Below are 17,946 nucleotides of genomic sequence, written 5' to 3'. Positions count from 1 at the left end.
TAAGGGATCTCTCCTTCAGGAGGATATTACAATTCTAAATATCTATTCCTCAAACAACGGAGCACCCTAATTTACTCAAGAAACACTACTTACCATCAAATCTCACATAGATCCAAAGACATTAGTTTTGGGGAAGTTTAACAAACCACTATCCTCACTGGATAGATCTACCGAGCAAAAACTCAACAGAGAAACCACAGTTCTAAACAACTGCATAAACCAAAGAAAGTTAACAGATATCTACCAAATATTTCACCAGCAACATCAGAATACACACTCTTCTCAATAGCACATAGAACATTCTTCAAAATAGACCACATTTTAGATCACAAAGCAAATTTGTCCAAATTCAGAAACGTTGAAATAATGCCCTGCATTCTCTCAGACCACAAGGGAATAAAATTAGAACTCAAAATCAAAAGCCACCAAAGAAAGTTGTGTAACACTTGGAGGCTGAACAACATACTGTAGAACCACCAGGGGTTCATGGAAGAGATAAGAAAAGGAATCAAAATGTTCATGATATTCTACAAAAATAAAAACACAAATTACCAGCTCCTCTGGGACACAGCAAAGGCAGTACTCAGAGGCAAGTTTATAGGTCTGAGATATTACATCAACAAATTGGAGAGATCTGAAACCAACAATTTAATGAGACACATAAACCTCCTTGAAAAAGAGCAGCAAGATAAACCCCAATACAGTAAATGGAAGCAAATAATTAAAATTAAATCAGAATTAAATGAATTAGAATCCAAAAAAAAAAAAAAAACATAGAAAGAATCAACAAAACAAAGAGAGTGTGTTCTTCAAAAAAATTAACAAAATTGATGGAACCTTTGGAAAACTTATCTGGAAAATAAGAGAACACACCCAAATAACCAAAAACAGAGATAAAAATGGAAACATCATGACAGAAACAACCAAGGTTCAGAACATTATAAGGGAATACTTCTCAAACCTTGATGCTAATAAGTTTGAGAATCTGGATGAAATGGATGATTTGCTAGCAATATTGACATGCCAAAACTAAACAAACATGAGTTACACCAAATTAACAGACCCATATCAAGCATTGAAATAGAAACAGCAATAAGAGGCCTCCCATCTAAGAAAAGTCCAGGACCAATAGATTTACAGCAGAATTCTGCAAGGCCTTCAAAGAAGAACTCACACCAATACTTCAACTCTTCAATGAAATTGAAAGTGAAAGTTCACTACCAAATTCTTTCTATGAATCCATCTTAACCCTCATCCCAAAACCAAGTAGGAACGCATCAAAGAAAGAGAACTATAGAACCATTTCTTTGATGAACATGGATCCAAACTTCTCAACAAAATTTTGCCCAGTCGATTTCAACAACTCATCAAAGAAATCGTACAACACGATCAAATAGGATTTATTTCAGGGATGCAAAGCTTGTTCAATATATGCAAATCAATTAATATAATTCACCAATCAACAAGAGCAAGGATAGAAACACAAGACTATCTCAATAGTTGTAGAAAAAACATTTGTCAAGATTCAACACCCCTTTATGTTGAAGGCTCTAGAAAAACTAAGAATCCAAGGAAAATTCCTTAATATAATAAAGGTTGTAAATTACAAACCTACAGCCAGCATTATACTTAATGGTGAAAAGCTAAAGCCATTTACTCTAAACTCAGGAACAAGATAAGGATGTCCACTCTCTCTATGTCTCTTCAATTTAGTATTAGAATGTCTAGCTACAGCAATAAGACAAGATGCAAACATAAAGGGGATCCAAATAGGGAAAGATGAAGTAAAACTCTCCCTCTTTGCAGATGACATGATCTTGTATTTTAAGAATCCCATCAACTCCACTCCCAAATTACTCAAGCTGATTCAAAACTTTGGCAAAATAGCAGGGTATAAAATTAACCCTCAAAAATCAACGGCTTTTCTGTATGTCAACAATGAGAAGAGCACAGCTGAAATCAGGAAAGCAACTCCATTGGTAATAGCCCCACAAAAATAAAATGCCTGGGAGTTAACTTAATTAAAGAAGTGAACTAATGTTCATTCCTGGGCACCTGGGGAAGTGGAAGCGCTGGGCCCTGCTGGGGGGTGGAAGAGGAGAACCACCGACGGGGGGACCGCCGCTGCCACTGCCACCATGAGTAATCAGCAGCTGGACTGTGCCTTGGACCTAATGAGGCGCCTGCCTCCACAGCCAATCAAGAAAAACCTCATTGACCTGATTGACCTAGTCCCCAGTCTATGTGAAGATCTCCTGTCTTCTGTTGACCAGCCACTGAAATTGCCAGAGACAAGGTGGTGGGAAAGGATTACCTGTTGTTTGACTACAACAGAGATGGGGACTCGCTATAGGTCACCGTGGAGTAACAAGTATGACCCCGCTCTGGAAGATGGAGCAATGCAGTCTGCTAGGCTGAGAAAACTGGAGGTGGAAGCCAACAATGCCTTTGACCAGCACCGAGACCTGTATTTTGAAGATGGCGTCTCATCTGTTTTCCCCTGGGATCTGGATCATGGCTTTGCTGGAGTAATTCTCATAAAGAAGGCTGGAGACGGATCAAAGAAGATCAAAGGCTGCTGGGATTCCATCCATGTGGTGGAGGTACAGGAGAAGTCCAGTGGCCGCACTGCCCATTACAAGTTGACCTCCACGGTGATGCTGTGGCTGCAAACCAACAAATCCGGCTTGGGCACGATGAACCTCGGAGGCAGCCTCACCAGACAAATGGAGAAAGATGAAACTGTGAGTGACTGCTCCCCACACGTAACCAATATCGGGCACCTGGTAGAGGACATGGAAAATAAAATCAGAAGTACACTGAATGAGATCTACTTTGGGAAAACAAAGGATATTGTCAACGGGCTGAGGTCTGTGCAGACATTTGCAGACAAATCAAAACAAGAAACGTTGAAGAATGACCTGGTGGAGGCTTTAAAGAGAAAGAAGCCATGTTAAACCTCTGCTTCGTGCTAGTTGGACACACCATGCACTCATTAGATTCCTTTCTTAGAAAACTCTTTTTCTGCTCCCTTCCTTCATCCCTCCCCTCTCTTTCCCCCTCCTCCTCTCTCCTCCCAGACAGGTCACATAACAACTGCATTGTCAGCGCCATCCCTCCCCAGAATAAACCCCATAACCCCTCCTCCGGCTCTGGGCCTGCTTCCCACCACGTTTTGCTACTGAAACTCAATGTCCCCATAAAAACCCGTGTGTGTGTGTGTGTGTGTGTGTGTGTGTGTGTGTTTGTGTGTGTGTGTGTGTTTGTGTGTGTGAGCACGCGTGTGTGTTTGCCTGGGTCCCTCTCTCTCCCATTTACAGGCATAATACACCATTACCCTCCCTCCTACCTTTTTGTTACATTGGTTTAAAAAATGTAAACTAAAAATATATGAAATAACACCAAAAAAAGAAGTGAAGGACATCTATGATGCAAACTTTAAAAACCTGAAAAAGGAAATTAAAGCAGAGCTTAGGAAGTGGAAAAACCTCCCATGCTCCTGGTTTGGGAGGATAAACGTGGTGAAAATGGCTACACTTCCAAAAGCTATCAACAAATTTAACATGATACTTATCAATATTGCAACTCATTCTTCAATGAAATAGAAGAAGCAATCCAAAAATTCCTATGGAACAATAAAAGACCCTGAATAGCAAAAAAAAATCCCTAACAGAAAGAACAGTGCTGGAGGAATATCAATACCAAATTTCAAACTCTACTTCAAAGCCATAGTAATCAAAACAGCTTGGTAATGGCACAAGAACAAACCTGAGGACCATTGGAATAGAACTGGAGACCTAGAAATGAACCCAAAGGCCTATAGCCACCTAATCGTCCATAAGGGAGGCAAAAAATAGAATGGAATAACTAGTATATGTCTGAGACAAGCAGAAAAGGTCAGATAATTTGATGTTAGGCGAAATGAACCCCGAGATACGGACTCAAGTGGTTTTTTTTTTCCCTTGCTGTTGTTTCTAAGGTGATTTGTTGTTGTTGTTGCTTTGTATGTCCCTCTCCCACGTTATTACCCCTGATTTCACTGTATTTGATGTTGGTACAATTTGGGGAGGGGAAGAGAAAAACAAATGCTTTAAATGGAGATACAGGTGGACCCATTGCAACAATGAGATGTACAAGACATTGTTAGGTTTTTAAAAAGAGGTGGCCGAGTAAGAACTGCACCAGCACGCACGTGGTATTCAGGTAAGGGGTAGGTTTATTCAGTAGACCTGCTGGGACCAGGCAAGGTTGGCACTCCACGTGGCTGGGAAAGGCCTGGGAAGGAGAGAGCTGGGAAAGAGAGGAAAGAGCTAGAAAAGAGCAGAGAGAGGGGTAAGAACAGTAGCACTCACGTGGTATTCGGGTAAGGGGTAGGTTTATCCAGTAGACCTGCTGGGACCAGGCAAGGTTGGCACTCCACGTGGCTGGGAAAGACAAAGGGAAGAGCTAGAGCAGAGAGAGAGCTAGAAAAGAAGAGCCAGAGCTAGAAAAGAACAGAGCGAGAAAAAAGAGAGAGTCTGGGCCTGGGCTAGGCCTTATGTAGGGTATGGGCGGAGAAAGGTGTGGCCACATCAAATTCAGATGTGACCTCAGCGGATGCAGATGTGACCTCTTCCAGGTGTTCCAGTTGCCTAGGTAACGCAGGTACTGGGTGGAGACTTTGCTGCGAGGAGGGTGGAGTCTGCTCACCATCCAGGAGCGGACCTTACATTCCAGCCTTTTAATAATCATGAAATAGGGCGCGGATTCTCTCTGGCTACTTCCTGCTGACAAGGGGCGTCGACAATGGGGGTAAAAGGCTGGAATTTGGTCCCCTCCCAGAGAAGGCAGTGAGCAGCAGCTGTCCCTTGGTGGCGTGAGTCCTTAGGTGAAGTCTGGAGAAGTCTCATGAGCATTGAGGGGCTGGAAAAAAAAATACTAAACAGCAAATAAATGGCAAGAGGAAGGACTTGGGGCTGAAAATGTTGGTAGAAATGTCCCTAGATACTTCTGACATCTGGCGACTAGGTAGAGAAGTCAGGGGACAAAGGCAAGAATATAAATTCCTGTTCAGTTAATAGGTACACAGGTATAGACATTAGATGGGCAGGCTTCTTACTTCTACTGACCTTAGACATTGGCTGGGTAGGCTTCTTACTTCTACTGACCTCCCGGCTCAGGTTAATTTTGAAAGGGCAGGCACAAAGTAGCTGATGTGACATCTCCTCTTACCCCTTTCCACGTTCCCTTGTTCCCCAGACTGGCTTGAGTCTAGGTGCTCGTTGCAGGGATGGCTTGTCCCAGTTGGTATTCAAGATTTGAACTCAAGGCCTGGGCACGGTCCCTGAGCACTTCTGCTCAAGGCTAGTGCTCTACCATGTTGAGTTACAATAGCACTTCCAGTGTCAAAGGAGGTTTGAACTCAAGGCCTGGGCACTGTCCCTGAGCACTTCTGCTCAAGGCTAGTGCTCTACCATGTTGAGTTACAATAGCACTTCCAGTGTCAAAGGAGGTTTGAACTCAAGGCCTGGGCACTGTCCCTGAGCACTTCTGCTCAAGGCTAGCACTGAACCACTTTGAGTTATAGTACCACTTGCAGAGTTCAGCTGGGAGACGGAGTCTTAGAGATTTTTTAGCCCAAGCTGGCTTTGAACTGAAATCTTTGCCACAAAAGCCCTTTATTATTTCCAATTAAGGCAACAAGGAGATCAAGTAGAATAAGTAGAGCTTACCTGGTTCTTATCAAGAATTGCCAACAAATATTCTGAAATGATGAAACTCATTAGATGTGATGAGAATTTTAGCACAGATATACCCAGTATTTTAGAACCACATAGTCAGTAGTAGAATACACAACACAAAACAAAAAAGGCAAAACTTAAAACCTAAAATTTCGACAACGTTTAGACATCTTTGCTAACAAAGCATTTCAGCTGGTTGGGCCTCTGTTACCAGGGCCTGTGAAAAGAGCAACTTGTTAGCAAGGCACCTTAGAATAGATGGAGTAGTAAACTTAGTGGAAGGTTAAGGGCCAGATGGGGCCAAACCCTTAACCCACCACGTGGCCAAGATGGCGAATTCAAGATGGCGAATTTCTGAAAAAATGCAAAGAAAGCCTGAATAGATTAAGCCTACATTGGCTAGCCTTTGAGAGGGAACCTAGAGGGCGGTCCCTGGGACCCAGCCTGCGTCGCACTCTTCAAGGCACAAGCCAAAAAGTTGTAGAAAAAAAGTGTAGAAAGTTGCACATGAATGGCAGAGAGAGAGCAAAGAGAGCCTGAAATTAAACAAACTTCTGACCATTTACCATTGCAGTAGCAAAAACTGTACTTCTGAGAATGGCATAAAAATGAGGCTCTCTGGCTTTCCAGGGAGCGCAGGAGACATTTAAAAGGGGTTTCACGGCTCAGGCGTGATTCGTAGCACCCCATTAAATGAGTAGAGTCAGTCTGGTGAGTGAAGGAGAGCTGACCAGGCAGAAGCGGCGTCCCGACTTCCCCCAGAGCCCTCTAGAGAGAAATGGCCAAGCCCCCAAAGCCAAGCGTCCTCGGCTTCAGAGGTGACCGGCCTTTCAGCTAAAGGCCGTAGGAGCTCTCTGGCGTGGCGCCACGTCTGGACAGAGACTGAGTAACAGAGAGCCGTAGAGTAGTTTCACTCACCAGAGTAGAGAAGTGGTGTGGACGTGGATGTGAAGGCAGCAATGGTATCGATGCGCTGATTCCGCCGCAGACAGACTGGTTCGCAAAAGGCCGTCAGAACTGCGGGTATTCCTCAGAGCAAAAAGGGAAGAACAAAAAAAGAAAAAAGAGGAAAAAAACAGAAATCCCAGCTTTCCTGACTATAAGCCTTTATCCGAGTCACGGCACCATTTATGTTAGGTTTTTAAAAAGAGGTGGCCGAGTAAGAACTGCACCAGCACGCACGTGGTATTCAGGTAAGGGGTAGGTTTATTCAGTAGACCTGCTGGGACCAGGCAAGGTTGGCACTCCACGTGGCTGGGAAAGGCCTGGGAAGGAGAGAGCTGGGAAAGAGAGGAAAGAGCTAGAAAAGAGCAGAGAGAGGGGTAAGAACAGTAGCACTCACGTGGTATTCGGGTAAGGGGTAGGTTTATCCAGTAGACCTGCTGGGACCAGGCAAGGTTGGCACTCCACGTGGCTGGGAAAGACAAAGGGAAGAGCTAGAGCAGAGAGAGAGCTAGAAAAGAAGAGCCAGAGCTAGAAAAGAACAGAGCGAGAAAAAAGAGAGAGTCTGGGCCTGGGCTAGGCCTTATGTAGGGTATGGGCGGAGAAAGGTGTGGCCACATCAAATTCAGATGTGACCTCAGCGGATGCAGATGTGACCTCTTCCAGGTGTTCCAGTTGCCTAGGTAACGCAGGTACTGGGTGGAGACTTTGCTGCGAGGAGGGTGGAGTCTGCTCACCATCCAGGAGCGGACCTTACAGACATTATGTGGAAAACTGAACTTTACAACTTTGGTGGGGGCAGGAGTGGGGGGGTGGAGTGTAGTCGTGGAGATGGGAGGCAGGGATGGTAAGGGAAAAACAAAGGAGAAGGCAACAATGCTTGATAGGAAATGTACTTATTACCTTGCTTATGTAATTGTAACCCCTCTTTACCGTATTTTCGCAATAAAAAAACTTATTAATAATAATTTAAAAAATAAAATGGAAGAAATACAGCCTCTTCAGTAAATGGTGCTGGCAAAATTGCTTAAACACCTGTGAAAAAGTAAAGCTAGATCCTTCTATATCACATTGCACCAGAATGAACTTCAAATGGATCAAGCAACTTGAGGTAAAAGCAGACACCTTGAAAACATTACAGGAAGGAATAAGAGAATGTCTAGGGCTCCTTAGGAAAGGCTGAAATTTTCTCAATAAAAACCAGAAATACAACAAATCAAAGTCAGATTGGACAACTGGGATTGCCTGAAACTGCAGAGCTTCTGCATGGCAAAGGTCATAGATACCCAAATCAATAGAAAGCCCATGGATTGGGGGAAGATCTTCACTAGCCATACAACAGACAACGGCCTCATATCTAAAATATACTTAGAACTCAAAAAACTAAATTTCCCAACAACAAATCCTCAAGGATACAACTGTTCCATTAACAAAAGGATTATAGACTTACAGAGAAACTTCTCTGAAGAGGACATAAGAATGGCCAATAGACACATGAAGAAATGCTCAACCTCTCTGGCCATAAAAGAAATGAAAATCAAAACCAATGAGATTCCACCTCACACCAGTTAGAATGTCTAGAATCAAGAAATCTAATAACAACAGATACTGGAGGGAAAGTGGCCAAAATGGAACCCTACTGCACTGTTGGTGGGAAAGCAGTATGGAGGTTCCGCAAAAGACTGCACATACAGTTCCCCTGTGACCCAGCAATCCTACTTCTGGGCATTTACCCAAACAATCACAAACAAGACCATACTAAATCTCCCAGAATATGCTTGTTTTGTGGGTCTCTTGAAGACAGAAGATAGAAGATAGAAGGTCTTGCTTTTTGATCCAACTAGACTATGTCACTTAATTGGAGAGTTAAATCCATTAATATTTAGAATTAGGACTGAGGGATTTTTAGTAGTTCCTGCCATGTTATCCAGTTTCTTGGGGGCTTTGCCAACTGGGTTATACCCATGTTTCTTGGATTCTCTGTTTGGGGGCTGTTTCTTGGCCTTTATCATGCTCTTGTTGGTTTTCTATGTGAAGAATATCTTAAAGTATCTTTTTAGGGCTGGTAGAGTTATATTGTTTTAACTTTTTTTTGCAGTGGAAGGGTTTTAATTGTCCTTCCATTATGGAGGAGAGTTTAAGTGAGTACTGTATTCTTGGTTGATAGTTGTTTGTCTTTAGGGCCTGGCACACATCATTCCCAGCTCTTCTTGCTTTAATTGTCTCTGCTGAGAAATCTGAGGTTATTCTGATTGCTTTCCCCTTATCAGTGATTGATCTTTTCTCCCTACACCTTTAAACATCCTTTCCTTGGTCTCTATTGATCCTGTGTGGATTACAATGTGGTGGTGGGATATCCTGTTCTGGTCTGGTCTATTTTGGGCTCTAAAGGCTTCTTGTATCTGAATGGGCCTTTTTGCATGTTTGGGAAGTTCTCTGCTAGGATCCTGTTAAATAAATTTCCTAGACCTTTCACTTCTCTTTCTAAGCCCTCATCTATACCCATTATCCTTAAATTAGGCCTTTGGATGGTGTCTTCTATATGTTGAATAGCTCGATCATATTTCTTGGATTTACCTTGAATTCTTGTCTGTTCTTTCTCTGTAATGTCCAAGCTGTCTTCAGTCCCAGAGATTTGATCTTCTGCATGGTCTAAGTAGAAAGCTAATACTTCTACTTTGTTTTTTTAATTTCCTTTCCTTCTACTTAATGAGATTTGATGGCTTTAAATTCTTTGTTGGAGCTTTGTTTTTTAGATCTTATATAGACTTCTTTACCTCCTTAATTTTGTTTTCATTCTCAAATCCCTTAGTTGATTGGTTATAGTTTCATTGGACTCCCTTTTCTTCTGTTGGACTTCATTCAGCATTTTCTTTGTAGCCTCCCTGGATTCCTCCAGCTTTCTGTTTGTGGAATCCATGAATGCCCCTAATAATCTTTGTTTATTCTCATCCCACTCACTCAGTTCCTTTATTAATCTTTGATTAGCCTCCTCATGCTCGCAAAATTCCTGTTAATCTTTGGCTAGATCCATCACGCTCACACATTTCCCTAGCATGCTGACACGGAGCCCTTTGCAGGCTTTCAATTTTTTCATTCAGCAGATTTACCAGTAGTGTTTGTAGAGCATTTTGGGAGCTTTCCTCTGGATTTTTTTATTAACTGCTCTGTTGCCTGATTACCATGAACAGGAGTTGAAATACCTGGACTTGCCATTTTTCTTGTGTTTCGCCAGCTTGTTCTGTCTATTTGGGTGTGAAAGCAAAACCACTTCCAGAGTTGGAGGCAAGACTCAAATAGAGCCAAACAAACCAAACAAGTGAGAAGTCTTGAGTTCAAACCCTAGTAACACCACAAAAAGAAAAAAAAGTCACAGACCAAGTGAAATGTGAATGTCTATTACTGGCTGCACCCTCAGTATTCACAAGTCCTGGAGCAGAAGCTGATTCGACCACAAGATTTTTGGAGACATATTCTCAAAATGGCAACCTATCTTAATTTCTGCCTGCTCAGTATCTGTCCAGCTATTCCTATCTCTTCTATGTCTTCTTGCTTTACATTTTCATTTTGGGGGATACAGAAAGTGAATGCCATGAAATGCTTCAATTTATATGCCAGATGTTTTTTATACATTTTTATTGTAAAAATACTCTACAGAGGGGTTACAGTTACATGAGCAAGATAATGAGTATATTTCCTATTAAGCATTGTTGTCTCCTCCTTTGTTTTTCCCCTACCATCTCTTCCTACTCACCCCCACAACTACACTCCCCCCCCCCCCAAGCCTAAATTGTAAAGTTCATTTTTCAGCAGAGTGTCTTGTGCATCATCTCACTGTTACAATGGGTCAACCTATATCCCAATTTAAGCCTTTTGTTTTTTCCTTCCCCTCTCCAAATTAGAAAAATGTATATACAAGATTCAGGGAACCAACATCAAATACAATGAAAACAGGGGTTATACCATGGGGGAGGAACATACAAAGAAACAAAAAAATCACATGGCACATTATAAATGTGTTAGAAACAATAGCAAGAAAGAAAAAAACCACTTGTGTCCCTATCTTGGGGTTCATTTCGCTTAACATCATCTTATCTGGTCATATATACATAGCTTTTGACCTTTTCTTATGCCAGATATTTTATCCCCCGTTACTTCTTAATTCCAGGGAGCTTGTTACCGGATTTGTCCACTGTAGGCAAAACAAAAGTCGCCAACCACTATGCCTTGACCCCACCTCATACCTCTGTGAGTCCATGCCAAGCACCCATCCACAAGCATGTTCACTTGCACACTCTTACCAAACTAGCTCTTCCTTCTTTCTTCCTATTCTATAACTCAGATGGCAGTACACTTTCATGTTTGATATGCCCAAGAACTGTGCTGAGAAAGGAATGAGTAAATTCTCTCATGACAAAATAGTAAAATGTGTACTTAACCATGTTTTTCTTTAATGGCTTTCTATAGGATCCCCATAAAATGTTAACACACTAAATATGCTACTTCACATTTTATATCAATAACAAGTAAGAACCTAAAGTCAACATTTATAAAATATGCAAATGATGCCATATTACAAGGCATGCCAAAATAAGAATCGGAGAATTGTTAATTACTTGCCTTGTCTGCATCAGGCCCTAAATTCAATTTCAGCACTGAAGCAATGACACAACAATAAAAATTGCACCCACATAATAAAATAACATGCAATTAAGACAAATATAAACACTACTTGGTTACCAAACGATTATCTTCTAAATTTGAAGAAATAATCTATCCTATGGCTCCATTATAGAAATTAATGCTCTTAAATACCATCATTCAGAAATTTTTTTCTTTTCAAAAAAACATCAGGGCTGGGACTGTGGCTTAGTGGTAGAGTGTTTACCTGGCATGCATGAAACCCTGGGTTCAATTCCTCACTACCACATAAACAGAAAAAGCTGGAAACGGTGCTGTGACTCAAGTAGGAGAGTGCTAACCTTGAGCAAAAGAAGCTCAGGGACAGTGCCCAGGCTCTGGGTTCAGTCCCCAGGATTGCAAATATATATATCAATGATAGTCAAGCACCAGTGGTTCATACTTGTAATCATAGTTACAGAAAGTTGAGATCCAGAGAATTCTTGTTTAAAGCCACCCCAGGCAGAAAAGTCCTCTGGACCCCATCTCTACAGTTACCAGCAGAAAATCTGACTAGAGGCATGGTTTAAGTGGTAGAGCACAAGCCCAAGCAAGCAAGCCAATGGAGTACAAGATGCTAACAATGACAAATAAATCTTTCAATAGTCATACCTATGTCACTCTTAGAAAAAGAAAATCTAATACTGAAAAACTTCTTCATAGCACTGGGTTCAATTTTCCTTGAACATAAATCTCTTGGTATAAATTCTACATGCAGATAACAGCCATTCATATTTGAAGAAAGCTGAATAAAAGAATCCTTTCACCATTTCTTCATGCAACCTTCCCAATTCCATTGAACATTCCTCATAAGAAATCTCTTCAAGTTCCATGACTATTCTCCACACAGAAATATGACTCAAACTGCAGGATGACAAAATTAACACAGTTTTGTTATGAAACAGGTACACAACACTTTCTCCCTCTCTCTGTTAATATAATCATAAGATACATAAAGGCAGGACAGGGAGAATGTAGTTGAACAAATTTACCATGACCCAATTCTCTGATGTAGCTGACCATCATTTGAGCAAATTGAAATGGCAGTCGTAAAAGTGTAATAACTAAACCTTAGCCATCCATATGTCTATTATATACTCTGTTGCTTAAACCATATCTGGAATATCAATTCCATTCCTGAAAAGTGTTTATTACAATCTTGATAAACAAGTTTGTGTTCAAATAGTAGACAGGGCAATGATGCTGTGTGAGCTGAAGAACTGTGGAAATAACGTGATGCTTTAGGCCAGTGTTAGAGGAGGTGAGAAGGGATGACTATTGTTCGAACTAAGGAACCTGACCCCTGGAAAAGAGTTGCTGTGATTGGCTGTCCAATAGGGTAGAACTAGACAAACAAGCAAATGCTACAGTGAGGTACATTTTGAAATAATTACTTTGTGATGCAGTAAGTTTATTTTCACTGCAAGCATTGTAAAAAAAAGTGCACTTCTCTATAGCAATGACTCTGTCATTAAGTTTCCAATATCCTTTTACAATTCTAAGCTTTTGTAATTATTATTTCAAGACAACTTACCAAGACTAAGGAAACATAGAGGTGGAAATAGGAAAAAAATACATCCATAGGTTACATATTCATGGAGATTTCTAGATAGATAGGTAAGTAGATAGATAGATAGATAGATAGATAGATAGATAGATAGATAGATAGATAAGATAATCTCTATTATCTCTATCTCTATCTTTATAACCTTAAGTCCAAAGTGTCCTGGGCCTAATTGTAGAGTGGATCCATCCTTTCTCATAGCCCAGTTTGATGCATCTTCCTAGCAGGTAATTTCCTAACAAAGTCCCTTGAGTCTTGAACCACTTTGGCCTGCACTTCTTGTTTGATGCTCTTCAAAATTATAGTTGAGTAAAGAAACTGGAAGGAGCTAGCTGAGGCGCTTCTATGAACTATCTCACCATTCCAACCTCTGGGGGCCCTTTTGATAGTGCTTTTCTATGTTAACTTTTATTTTTAAATTGAATATTATATGTGCAAAGCACTAAATAAAATTATATGAATATGCACTCATATTTGCATCTAATTAAACAAAATATTTCCCTCAAATACTACTCTGACATCATTTCTCAAAACAAGCAAAAGTGATATTTTTATGTTTCATAATTTAGAAATTGAATTAGTGAGAATGGAAGTTAGATGTGAAAGAAGAAAAATGCAAGCGACTCCACAGATAATGAGTGAAGTAGTTGAACAAAAATAAAAGTCATGAGAAAAATTCATTCAGCTGGAATATACTGCAGTCAGTAATTCTTTTACATGTTAGTTGTTAAAGAAGTATTGTAGACATGCTACACTTGTATCTTTTGAAAATAATTTTCTTGCTGGTAAATTAGTGTTTATAGTGCTTCTTTTTTCTTTCTAGAAAGTAAGGAAACAAAATATCAATGCTGACTACTTGATAAATTAAATATTAGGTAATGACATCCTTATATATCACCCTGCAACAGAATCAACTCCAGATGAATCAGACCTTGAAGTAAAAGTAGACACCCTGAAACAATCTCTGAAAGTGTTGCATTGATGAGAAATTATGTAGGAAAAGTTTAAGAGAAACAAAAATTCTGGTATCATCTCACTCTGAAAACTCTAGTTCTCTTTCCAACATCATTAATGTGCCAATGTCCTAATCATCACCCAAAATAACAGGAGCCTTTATATTGCACATTAATGATGTTCCAAGGCTTTCTTTTTTTAAAGGATAAAGATCAATTTATTTGTGGATGTATAGGCATTTCAAAGATATCATTAATATTTATTTATCTTCTATATAATGATAGTGCTTTTAACATTTTAGTAAGAAAAATAACCTCAAGGAACCTACCTACACTGTTAAATTTATCATAAAGTATTTCATTGATAAGAAAAATTACAAATAAATGCAATCGCTCACTATTTAGCAATTATTACTTTTCTATTTTTTTCCATCTTTTTGAATACATACTTCCTTTCTCCCTACCTACTTTCTCCCACTCTTTCTTAATTCTCCAAGGTTTTCTTCTGTTTTGGTGCCAGTACTGGGGCTTGACCTCAGAACCTTGAGATCTTGCTTGGATTTTCCGCTCATAGATGGAACTCTAACATTTGAACAAGATCTATACTCCTCGCTATTTGGTGATTCATTGGAGATAAGAGTCTCACAAACTTTTCTGCTTGATCTAGCTCACATCTCAGCTTCCTTAGTATCTGGGAATAAGGGCATGAACCACCAACTCACAGCAAACACCAAGAATTAATTGATGAAAACTCCATAGGATGATAAACATGTAATATAACATGTAACTGGGGATGACTATGACTTGGCTATTATGAAATGTATGGTTTTTTCTGTTGATATTTTCTTCTAATATATCAATAGTTAATTCCTGGTTAGTAAATTCAAGCAAGTTGCACAAGAGTACTTACAAAAGTAATTCTGTACAGTGGCATGGAATGAATGTTTATGATATATTTGATAGACGAATGGAGCTAACTGATCATGTAGCTCCACTGGGCAAAAATATTTTCAGAACAAACACTGGTAAGATGTATATTTGTCTGATAAAGGATCTGGAACAAATTTGAAGATTGGGATGCATCCAAGTGAAACATTATTTTGATGACAGGTATGGCTGCATGTGCATACACTAGTTAAATAAATTACTAAGGATTCATTATGCATGGGTTGCTGTTGTTAGTTTAGAATAGATCCATCCTGGATACCTGTGACAGTCATGCACACATTCTTAACAAGACTGAGAGATAATTATGAAGATTTATAAGTAAGCACTACTTTATCATTTTGAATAATAAGGAAAAGCAAAGGAATATCTACTATTATTCTATTCACAATCAGTAAAGTAGAAGCCTGAAACCTTATTTTCTATATAGCTCCACCAACAAAAATCAGATTCTCTAACTCAATTGTTTTCAGTGCCCCACATGATAGTAGAGAACATCCAGAAAGTTAGTCTCCTCTACTGCATTTTCCATTTTACCTTCCTCCCCTATCTTGTCTTCTCTGGAAGCTGGATTCGCCTGAGATATGGTAGGATTTGTTCCCCGTGTGTTTCAAAGCCAGAAGTATATATCTGTTTGGCTGTAGACCACTCCAGTATCCTCACAGCCTTTTATTTCCTTTTGATTCTCTTTTGAAATCATTACCAAACATTCTTTCTATCTTTTGACTCTTCTACTCCAGTGTCTGTTCTGCTAATTTCATCTCAAGACAAAAAACAGACCATGATCCAGTGGTAAGAGCACAAGGTGTGGCAGGAGCTCATTTGATGGCTCTTTTCCACAGCAGAGATTGTTTCACTTTGTGGCCCTGGACAAGTTACTTAGCCTCTATTGGCCCACCCAAACTAGACTCTTAATAACACTTACCTCACTAGGGGTTATGAGAATTCATTAATAAACTACCATTATCAGTCTTTGTCATGCACCTGTGTACAACTCCAAACAATTCCTCTTGTTCTAATTGAGCAGTGTAGTGCGTGCGTGTGTGTGTGTGTGTTTCCATATGGTTTTCTTCTTATCTGTGAGGAGGGACCATTGTGTGTTTACTCTGTGCCTGCTAGAGACAGCTAGTGAGATTATACCTTGTTATCTGAGTAATTTGGCTTAGTAGAATTTTTTTAAAGTCACATGGTAACCTAGATGTTGACACTGAGAGATTAAAATGATCATTTTTAGTCTGGGTTTCCATCCCTTATAAAATGATGTGCTCATTTTCCTTTCTTCAAAAAATGCCAGCTAGCTGGCCCCTTTGCTTTTCAAAGCAGCAAAGTTTTAAAGAACCAAGGAACATTACCCAAGCCACAGTGCAATAACTCTAATAAACTGCACCTGTGGATGGCTCTCTGGTTTATTTATATACTGTATCACAGGTCATTAACAGAAAATAACCCACTGAGATACAACATTCTTGTTTACAGTGAGGTTCTGGTGGTGACAGCAGGAATATAAAACACAAAATCAACAGGGAACAGTGAACTAATAAAAAGACAAGGGTCTATAAAGCACAGGAAAAAAAACAAAGCCAACTGTGCAGGCAAAAATAAAATAAAATAAACTTCCATCATAAAACAATCAAAAGCTATGGTATATTTATAGAGACTAGGGAACCCAAAGACCCACTGAGCTGGAATATTTATGGGTGTCAGATTGAAAGTCAGGAAATCTGTGTGCTGTGAGGAGTGAAGGCTTGATCATTTGGTGGTATCCTTACAAAAGCATTAATTTCCCTTTCTTTTAGTTGTCCCTATAAAACTTCCAAGCCAGTAAGATGTTATGCAACTTGATGATTCAGTTCTGGAATAAATATTTATTGCTTTTTATAGTTTATTTTTATCTTTAAATAATTTTACCAAGGGGTTTGGATTCAATTTAGAAATCAATTTACAAGTACAATGGATCCTGGTCAATGTTATCCCTTTCATCTTTCAACCCATCTTTCTTAATGTTTCTTAAATATCTATCAGGTCATTGTATTTTGAGCTTATGAAGTTCAAGCTAAGACATTTTGAATGTTGAAACACAATAAACTCCTTTACCAGCAAGGCTAAGAATGACACTTCCTTATATAAGAAGTTTGTAACTAGCAGGTATAATAATTTTAAGATTTATGGAAAAGATTTGTTTTTTTTTCATGAAATTTTCCTATTCCTCAATCACAGGATTTGAGATGTTGTATCTTGATAATATATTACCTTTATATTTTTCTACTACATATCTCTTAAATGCTAATACTTTAAAATGAGTACTACAAGGTTTATAGCAATAATATCAGATGATTCTGGGAGAAAAGGAAAAGAGGGAGGGAAAAGGAAAAGGTGGAAGAGAGGAACAAAGGAAAGAAGGAAGGAAGGAAGGAAGGAGGGAAGGAAGGAAGGAAGGAAGGAAGGAAGGAAGGAAGGAAGGAAGGAAGGAAGGAAGGAAGGAAGGAAGGAAGGAAGGAAGGAAGGAAGGAAAAAGAAGGAAGAAGGAAGGAAGAAAAAAAGAGAAGGAGCCAGGCAGGCAAGTGAGGTGGTCTCTAGTAAGTTACCATTTTAAATCTCAGTTCTTAGGACAAGTTTCAATCAGGATCTCTCTGTATAGATATAGGGGCAGCTTTGCAAAGAACAATGAACTAGTTTTAATAAAATAGCTGAGAATAGCTATATGACAATTATTATTCATCGCCACAGCACACCTGCCTCTTCTTCTAGATTTCTACATTTATCTCTCATTGATACAAGCTTGTCATTCAACAAATATTTATTTTATGCTGTATACAAAACAAATTAAAAATGAAAAGAAAAAAATGGACCCAGACTTTCAGAAACTTGTTATCGATATAAATGCTTGCCACAGAGGCAAAAAGTTCACTTACCTTCCTGCAGGACCTCTAGCATGTGGAATACAGTTAACAACTATGAAATGATGCAATTAATTGAGTGAATGAATGGATGAATGGATGAATGGGTGAATAAATTAAGTGAGATAGAAATGGCATCAGGGCCATAGAGCCTTGATATATATAAAGTCCAGTTTAAAATGGCAAGACAAAGGACAAAAGGGGAACCAATGCAACAGTGATACAAGACACTATGTTGGAAATGA

The 17,946-nt window shown here is 39.5% G+C and overlaps 1 long non-coding RNA gene and 1 pseudogene across 2 annotated transcripts; both read left to right on the top strand.

The window, feature by feature from the left end:
- The first annotated feature begins 2,071 nt into the window (after positions 1–2,071).
- LOC122113468 lies at positions 2,072–2,957 on the top strand (annotated as a pseudogene). The gene has a single exon (XR_006148439.1). The product of XR_006148439.1 is annotated as an F-actin-capping protein subunit beta-like (transcript).
- A 205-nt stretch (positions 2,958–3,162) lies between these two features.
- LOC122113499 lies at positions 3,163–15,856 on the top strand. The gene is made up of 3 exons (XR_006148440.1): positions 3,163–3,259; positions 4,827–4,829; positions 15,837–15,856. It is a non-coding gene; the product is annotated as an uncharacterized LOC122113499 (long non-coding RNA).
- Positions 15,857–17,946: the final 2,090 nt, after the last annotated feature.

This window comes from Dipodomys spectabilis, unplaced genomic scaffold, assembly GCF_019054845.1.
Source record: "Dipodomys spectabilis isolate Male_0828 unplaced genomic scaffold, ASM1905484v1 ptg000097l, whole genome shotgun sequence".
NCBI classification, from domain to species: Eukaryota; Metazoa; Chordata; class Mammalia; order Rodentia; family Heteromyidae; genus Dipodomys; species Dipodomys spectabilis.
Note: the sequence above shows the minus strand (reverse complement) of the source record. Positions and strands in the feature narration are given on the sequence as shown.